At 30.0% G+C, this 9,768-nt stretch overlaps 1 pseudogene across 1 annotated transcript; it reads right to left on the reverse strand.

Moving 5' to 3' along the window:
* Nucleotides 1–1,849: 1,849 nt before the first annotated feature.
* LOC111302939 (uncharacterized) lies at nt 1,850–7,548 on the reverse strand (annotated as a pseudogene). The gene is made up of 12 exons (XR_016326544.1): nt 7,339–7,548; nt 7,091–7,218; nt 6,909–6,971; nt 6,544–6,666; nt 6,013–6,125; nt 5,098–5,905; nt 3,893–4,624; nt 3,264–3,475; nt 3,085–3,182; nt 2,806–2,992; nt 2,525–2,638; nt 1,850–2,285 (listed from the first exon to the last, which is right to left on the reverse strand). The product of XR_016326544.1 is annotated as an uncharacterized LOC111302939 (transcript).
* Nucleotides 7,549–9,768: the final 2,220 nt, after the last annotated feature.

The following is a 9,768-nucleotide window of genomic DNA, read 5'->3' on the forward strand; positions in this document are numbered from 1 at the left end:
TAATTAAGATATCAAGTTGTAATAAAAAATAATTTTTTATTAAAAAGTGGATAAAATTTAAAATATACGATAAATAATATTGGAGAAAAAATCTAAAAAAAATAAAAAAGATATATAAAATATAAATAATATAATTAAGATATCAAGTTGTAATAAAAATAGTTTTTAATTAAAAATTGATAAAATTTAAAATATACGGCAAATAATATTGGACAAAGAAAAAATCCAAAAAAAAAAGATAAAAATTAAATTAAATTTTAGTTTATCTCAAATTTTTTATAAATAAAATGAGTATTATGACTTTGACGAGGAGGAAGTATAGAAAATTACACTTTTTTTTATAAAATAATAATTAACGGGCCATTTATATTATATCTAATATGATATCTTCTTGTTTAGTTGCTATTAATTATCAAACTGATGCTCAATTTTTAGAAAAATAACATTGATATAAGGGTAATTTTTATAAAAGTAAATGTATATAGAAAAAAAGTCTTTACTCTTTTGCTCTTACATTAGATAATTGAATCTACGAATCATCTAACAAAACAAAAACCAACCAATTATTTCACAAAAATATAAGTGATATAGTAATAAATTACAAATTTTCTCAAACAAAAAATTGATGGATAACTATGACTGTAAGTGAAACAATAAAAATTTTTTATTGATGCCTTTCATTGCTATTTAGATACGAAGTTAAAAATAATAATAATAAAATGATGGATAATTGTGACTGGGATTGAATTTTTAAAATAATCTAATAATAAAAAAATTAAAAATAATGATAAAGAAATTAAAAAATAAAACTTATCTTTCAAATTCAAAATAATAAAAGATTAATTTAATCAATTTTAATGGAGATTCGTATTTAAAATTTATAACGCATATATATATATATATATTTATTTTTATATATATTCTTAAAATTTGGCTAAATTTAAAAAAGAAAAATAAATTCTAAATTTGATAGTTTTGAATTCAAATTTTATACAAAATTTTTAAATTTTCATAGATTTACGTTTTGAATTTAAATAATTTATTAAATGTAATTATTTTATAAATCAATTTTAGAGGATAATATATCTATGCAATTTTTAAATTTAAAAAGATATATGTTTAGATTATTAGAAAATCTTAAAAAATAATAAATCTAAATTAGATTTTGATACTAACAATTTAAAAATTATTCATGTGAATATATATTTGGATTATTAAATAATATATAAAAAGTAATCATTCATTTAAAATTTGAAAATTTTGAATAATAAATAAAATTTTAAATATATACTATTTGATAAATAGCCTAAAATTAAAAATCAAAATCTTACTTGTCATTATAAATAAATTTTAGAAAATTTCTTATATGTCAAAAAAAAAAAAAAATCCATTCACTTAAGCATCCACAAATAATTTTTATTATGTAACTTTGTATGTTATAATATATATATTCGATGATAAAGCTATTATCATCTAATATATTTGAAAAAATTGAAAATATTGAATGTCCATTTTTTTTAAAAAATTTGAAAGTATTTGAAAATTGAATGATTGATTGAAAAAATTATTTGCTATATAACTAAAATTTAAAAAATTATCTTACATGTAATTAAAATAAATTGTATTCGTGAGCATAAACATTTCTTATCGTGTACCTTGTTATATTATATTATACAGTATGATGTAACGATCACAATAGGAACAAAATGGGGCCAAGTGACTCAATCAGCACTTAATTACCAGCACACCACTTAATTAAATGTTCTTTATAAAAAAATTATTAATGTAGATTATTATATGGAGTAAACGCTAAACACAACAAGAAAATGAGAGATGTTTAATGTAGATGTTGCATGATGTAAAACACATAAATAAAAATGACATTAAAAGGGCATGCATGCTACAAAATTTGGAATTAACCCCCTAATCTAATTCAAATCATAAAGCATCTGTCATCTGAATAAATAAAAAAAAAAAAAAAAAAGAAAAATGTTAGCACGCAAATGTAATGGGCAGAGACTTACTCATCTCCACTTCTCTTGTAGTTCTTTCCTCTCAGACAAAATCCACGTTACAAAGATTGCTGCAACAAGTGCTACAATCATAATGAGCAGTAGGGCATAACTAAAATCTTCTGTGAGTGAATCGTATGTCCTTGAAGGTGCAAGCTGAGTGAAAAAGAGGTCCACTCCATGTGCAAAGACGAGGGTTGTTGATTCCAGCTTGGCAGGCACGGTTATTATACCTCGAAGACCTTCCACTCTAAGGGCATGTGTAACATAGGACTGCAAACAATTCATGAACAGGCGTCAGTTATGCTACTTAACCAAATCCCCTTCCCCAACCCCCCACCCTCCACAGAGAGAGAGAGAGAGAGAGAGAGAATGGATTAGATTCAGAAAATGCTCATGGTTGGCCAGTTCATGAGCATATGCATGTCCTAAGGTAATGACACTACCACCTAAAATATATTAAACACAAAAAGAAAAAGCTGGCCTGGATGACAGAATATAAGGAAACTAACCTGAGGAATGATTGGCAATGAATCTGTTAGCGGTTTAATGCCTTCTTCTTTCTCTGCTTGCGTGGGATTAACTGATATATGAGGATCCAGGAATCGCTTATCAAGTGCCAAAACCTGTAAAACATGGTTAAATTCATGCCCCAGGGAAAAGTAACATACAACGCAAATATTTGTAGAAATGAGTATAGATCTTAACTCTTTAAAAGGAAAACATGAGCAACTCATGAAGAAGCAGTAAAGACAACTTCATGGCGTAGCTCTTTCTGAAAACTTTACCGTACCTGATCACCAATTGTACCAATGAGAAGCTGCTTTGAAGATATACCCTTCGCTGTTGATGTCACAGCTATAGCTTTCAAAGAATGGGTGAAATGTAGGACTGTGATTTTGTTATAACCTCTGGTCGAGAATATAAAGAAAAGTAAGGTTGTGCTTTCCAAGAACAAGCTTCCAAATGTCTTTGTTGCCCTGTGGATGGTATTTAAGTTGGAAAAAATAAATTTAACTGAATTGAAGATACAGGCAATTTCAACATAAAAAATTCATGTGCATCTGCTTACAGCCCGAGACTGTAAAAAATTTCAATGACTGACATCTCATATCAGTGCGCTCTAAGATTGAAGTAGTGGTAGACAACCCAGTTCTCACTAAAAACAAACTAGAAACAAAAAGCATTATTAGTTGCATCCCTTTCATAGCTGCTTATGACACCAATACAAGAAAATAAACGAGAACCTACAGCATGAACAGGGCCCTGCAAACCATGATGGGTCACTCGGTGCAAAATACGACCTGTTACAGTGTCAATAACGTATGCAACCAACCATGATTCTTCCGGTGTAATAGATCCAATTTCACAACTGCCTTTGGGTGCAACAGTTGCAACAAAAAGTAGATTTCTTGATACATGACATCCTGGTCTGCTATAACCTTCGCCTGAGTATGTACCACCTAAAAAACTCAAATCACAAGGCATTCAATATGGTTTATACATGCAGCATTCACAACATAGCACCAATAAACATTCAAAATACACAGAAGAACATGCACAATTGGGAATTAATCACATTTACCTATTTTCCATAACACCCATTAACAACATGACACTAAAGCACAACAAAATCAGATACAAATGGCTTTTAAGAAGTCAATAACAAAATAAAAATGAAGAGGCAAGTCTCATGCAATGGTTAAAAGTCTAGGGTTGAGAAGTGTGTAACCAAAAGATTGACTCATGAGAGCAGTCACTTCATGCAATAATGCTATACAGTGCAACTGAGTCTGGAAAACCCCTAAGATCACCATGCTGGTTGATAAATAAGCAGAAGTCATTGAGAAAAACCATGGGGAAGGGGAAAAACTCTTTACCTCGTTCAATTTTCTAGTAACAGTTGCAATGATCTTTTCTGATTCCGAAGGGAACACAATTGACCACAACTCCCTAGTGTCAAAGCAGAATTGATCAACCCCTTCACCAGTGTACTTGCTCTTCAAAGCATACCCCTTTATTATGCCATTATCATCCTCCACAAAGTACCAGCATATGTTTGAAAAATCGCGTTTGAAAATACTAATGGCCTCAGGTGTTTTGGGGTATAAATGTGCATACTTATCAGCATCAATTAGCAGATGGAGTTGCTGTTCTGTTGAATCGGCGTATGGCAGTGGAATAACTTGTGTAACAGAATGAACAAGACTTGAAGAACTAAGCTCCTGTCCTGTGTAAGTGTCAACAAAAGAAAGTACACCAGGTGCATCTGAACTTGGACCACACCGGCCAACTACAAGCACAGATGGATTTTCATCCATAGCATGATGGTGGGGAACCTGCCACTGGTACAAGTTTAGTCCTATTGGATGTTGACATGACTCTGATTTCTGTAGAGACTGTAGCAAGTGAGACCAGACAATGCGTCCATCTCCAGTATGCAAGGCAAAAAGCTTCCCTGCCCTTGTTAGTGCTATGAGCAGCTTCCGGAAGCCATTGTGGTCTCAGGTCATTTTGCTCTTCTTGGAACATTTTAACCTCATACTTTGTATGGCTGCTTTATCCTCAGGGCTTGCAAGCATTAGTGTTCCCTTGAGCTTCAACATATGTCCCTTAAAAAAAAAAAAAAGCATCTTGTCAAAACCACATTGTCAAAGAGGATTTAATAATCAAAGAAAGGCATCTTCGAGTCCATTTTCAAATAATGAATACAGTTATGGATGCTTTGAGCCTTTCTAGGAAGTTCATGTTTCTAAAACTAACATAACATAATACTATTCAAAGAGTCAAAAACCATTTAGCAAACGCTGTGGTGAATACACAAAAAACAAGAATGCTCCCACCTGTTTATTGATAATCTTTCTAATTTCAGAACCACATGAAAGATTTTATACATATGATAATTCAACATGTATCAGAAACAAAATCAATAATTAATTATCTATTAATCTGTTCAGAGCAATGAAAACAGCTACATACATGCAGTCCACAGACATCTTCAGTTAAAATGTGAACAACAAACATGTTTTTCAATGAAAACATCATAATATTATTGAAATCATCTTATAAGATTCAAATTGCATACCTTAAGCCATTCAAACAGGTTGTGCTCAACTTTTGCAACTGATACACCATCCCTTTCCACAGGGAGTTCTGAAGTTGTAACATCAATTATTGATGCCAGACCATCTTCCCTGGTCCAGACAATCTCACCTTGTTGTAATAACAATAATGAATGATCTTCCATCACAATCAATGCCCAAAATCCATAAGTCCTATCCTTTCTGATATAATTATTTATGAAAACCTTGTGGACAAGCCCACGTTGCTGGTCAATTGTAATGCTTTCTTTAAGAAAATTACCATCCCAATCAAGCGTAAGCTTCAACATGAGATGAATCTCGCTGCCTACACATTGAATCAATGCAAATGCTTGTTGGCCCTCAAAGATTGAGAGAGCATCACTAACAGCTGTTTCATGATTTGTTTTTTCCACCACTTCTAAGTTGCCCTCACCTATCACTCTAATAAATATAGTAATTGCATTCGTTTTAATTGCAAACACTCCTGTGATTGATGAAGGAATTATTACTGCCGGTCCCAAAGAATCCTCAACAAGATTTGAAATGGGTGTCTGTTGAAAACTAATTTTTCCATTTTAAAAACTTATTGTTAGCAGAATTGACCCTGTGGAATCAAGAGCCACAATTGTCTCACTAGAAACTTGTGAAGCTTCTCCCAAAAACCACCAGAAAAGGCTGCAATTTCATGCATCAACAACTCTCCATTCCTGGCATTGATTTGACACATCTCAAACTGGGATGAAGCAAGCAAATCCTATAACGTATACTAAATCACTGCCAGGAGGCTGAATTACCTGCTGAATCTCAAGGCTGCAACTAACATAGCAATGTAGTACATTAATGATACCATTATTTTCAAAGGGAAGTAGGCAGAGGGGGAACGCTGCTGAAATGTAAAACTTTCGAATTGTACTAACCTTTCTGCTTCAAAATTCTTGTTCCAAAGAACACCATCTATGCAAGAAACAGCATTGAGATGGCCATTGCCAAAAATGACAACCACGTTATCGTTTTCAATTTTCAAATTTGTCTGCACAACATCAATATAGTCAATCACGTGTTTCTAGAATTATAGAGTGAATTATATAATTTCTATCAATAGCACTAAATGCAATTTTAAAGACCGTTCACAAGGCAGGATATGAAGTTCTATCAGAAGATAAAAAGTTACAACAATAAGAAATATGCAACAAAGCACATATCTATAGTTCTATACATAAACTTGCCTCGTTCAATTTGATGTGCTACAGAGTACAGACAACTAAAAATCTTTTATATGAAAATTTAACAAAAATAATCTTGATTGTATAACAGAACATCTAATAGCGCAAGGAAAGGTAGAAATTTCAGAAACCATGATCCACTGAAAACAGACTCAGAATCAAAGAATAGGAACAAAAACGATGTTAATTGGAAAGGTTCATGAAAATGAAAATTCTGATGCTAACCGGCACTAATAACAATGATTTTGAGTGTTTTGGACCCTGAAGAGAAGATTCCCACACCATCTGCCCATCAGGAAGATTCCATGCTCTTAAAATAGTTCCTCCTGATGAAAAGGGTAATGACATCTGCAAGAATGAAATTTAATCAAAACTTACTCAGCTATACAAGCAAGAAGTCACACCTTCCCCTACTGACACCAGAAGGAGAAACCAACAGTTAATCAAACAAAATATTCGATCAACACTCAACAAACACAAGTTGGAAACCAAATACAATAAAAAAATAACTCAAAATTAAAAATTAAAGCCACACAAGTTTTTTTTTTTTTTTCCTTCTTATAAAGTGAATTGGATATGGGTATACTTACACTTCCCAAGAGCAATATCAATTCCATCGATAGCATCATTAGACTCAAGCACATGTCTCCAAACTAAAACAACAAACCATAAAGCCAACAAGAATTTAGTAGTAATTAAAACAAAAACTGAAGAACAAAATTATAAATAAAATAAACTTCAATAATTAGTAATTGAATAGGATTGGACTTACAAATCTGGCAGTGGCGGAGATCAAGTGAAGCTATAACGTTCTCTTCGGTAGATACTATGACTCGTTTTCGACCAGTTTTTTGAGTGTGGAACACAGCTTGCTTCACTTTGCCGATGTATTGTTGATGTCTAACATTAAAAAATTAATTAAATAAATTAAATAAATAATTAAAGCTAAATTTGAATAAAATTCGATGAAGTAAAGATAGCGGGAGTCGTTAATTGTCAATTTGAAGTGAGAAGTTGAACTTACCAATCCATTTATCTTCGTAAGGAGAAAGGATCGGATTCAGAGAAGAGAAAAAGAAGAAAGGAAAAAGAATAAGAAAAGACCTAATCGCCATCGCTATGGCGATTGATGAATTAGCTGTATCTGTTTCTCCCTTTCTGTCGGAAGAAAGAGAAACAGACCTGAGTACGTCGGGAGGGACGCTAGGCGACTAGATTTTTAGTGACTTTTTTTTCAATGTTCAGTAGCATTTATAAATATCATTAAAAAATTTATTATATTTGTAAAAAATATTAGTTAGAGTATTGATTATATATGTATAGTGAAAAATAACGGTATTTTATATATTAATCATGTTTGTATTTGAAAAATATTGTTATACTAATTGTATTTGTATCTAAAAAATATTATTATATTAACGATATTTGTATTTGAAAAATACCATTATATTAGTAATATTTGTATATGTAAAACGTCGTTATTTTATATATATTTATATCTTTGAGATGTCATTAATTTTGTGACGTTTTTATCGTAAAAACATCATTACTTTAGTAGCATTTGTATAAAAAAAAAGTAGTTAATTTAACAATATATTTTAGTAAGAGCGTTGTTATTTTTAGTAGCATTTTATGGTACAAATGTCACTAAATTATTCATTTAGCGTCATTTTTAAACTCAAATGCCGTAAAACTACAAAATGTATTTTTTTCAAATAAAAAATTTCTATTAATATTTATTATTTTCATAAACGAACTTAAATTCAGAAATTGAAATTAATATAAACTTAAATTTACATTCAAATATGTATCTAATTAACATAAAATTTAATAATTAGTATAATAACATTCAAATTTTTTTAATACATTAGCAAAATAAAAATTAAAATGTATGAAATTGATAATTGCATAGATTTTAAAGGCTGCTAATTGATGAAAAAAAAATTTCACTTTAGTCACTAGCGTGATCAAGAACCTACTGAATAATACCATACAATTTTTAACACTTTATTGTAAGCTTTTTTTATATTAAAAAATATAAAAATTTACTAAATATAATACATGAGTTGGTGGACCACTGAGATCAGTTCTTGAAATTTGTTATTGCACAAAATTCATAAGATGATCGAATCAATCATGCAACTATTGAAATTTTGTACGCTCTTACTCCATTCTAACAAGTTCTTCCTCAATTTTAGCACGCTCATGTTCTCTTTCTGCTTCCATTTGCTGAAAACATTGTTGCATAGTTTGTAACTCCTTTCTCAATATTGAAATATCTCGTGAAGACTAACTTGCTGAGAATATAAATTGTTGAGATCTATATCTATAGTAGGTAGATGGTGTTTGATCCAATCCAAAGCCTCGGACCCATCCATACTTTTCTTTTCCAGTAATTTCTATGAATATTCAATTTTTCAATTCTTATATATTGAGAGAATCATCAGATGTTACTTCAATCTCAACAGGCATTTTCTCTTTCGATTTTTCTTATAAATTAGTCATATACAACTATCAAGTTTAATGATTAATTGATAATATGTTAAAAAGAGTAAATATTTACTTTTTGTTAAAATAAATGTTACAAATTACCATTTTTTTTGTGTTTCGACATTTATGTAAGATTCATTTTTTTTATGTGTGTTAGGCAAAAAAGTTTCACATGTTCAATTTTACCGCCCATCTCAATCTCCTATACAAAAACATATGTTATTAGATAGGATACATATCAATCACAATTTATTCATGCATATCAAGCATGTTAATTAAGTTCAAAATTTTTGAATAATTTTAATATCATGTATTTATATTTTGGTCCCCTAACAACATAATAGTCTTAAATAGATGCAAACAGTGAAAGCATTTTAGCTTTTCATACATATCGATCATGAAAACTAAATTTAATTATTTGGATAAGTTTAGTATCATGGATTAAAGTCATTCAAACTGTTGAAAGCCATTTAAAAGTTTAATTTGTATTTTTGCCTTTTAAAGATAAAAATAGTCCCAAATAGACATAAACAACAACTTTTTTACCCATATCAATCAAAAAAACCAAGTTCAATCAATCAGATAAGTTTAATATCAAGTTTGAAGCTATCCAAACTGTTAAAATACAACAATAACAACAAATTTGTATTTTTACCTAAATAGATGTAAACAATAATTTTTTCATACATATCATCCATGTCAACTAAGTTCAAAATTTTCAATAAGTTTAATATCATGTATTGAAACTATCAAAACTATTAAAACAGAACAATAACTATTAATTTGCATATTTACCTTTTAACGGCACAAAAAGTTCATTCATTGTAATAAGTTTAAAATCATAAACTTACTATTTTTTTTTGGTTTCTTGCAAAACTTTTTGATCCACTTGTGTGGCTATATTTTTGTTGTTTTCTGCTACCAATCCTAATATGTTCTCTTTTTTATCATAAAAAATAA

The sequence above is a fragment of the Durio zibethinus genome, chromosome 13 (genome assembly GCF_047325235.1).
Source record: "Durio zibethinus cultivar Kanyao isolate XHJ-2024 chromosome 13, ASM4732523v1, whole genome shotgun sequence".
NCBI lineage: Eukaryota > Viridiplantae > Streptophyta > Magnoliopsida > Malvales > Malvaceae > Durio > Durio zibethinus.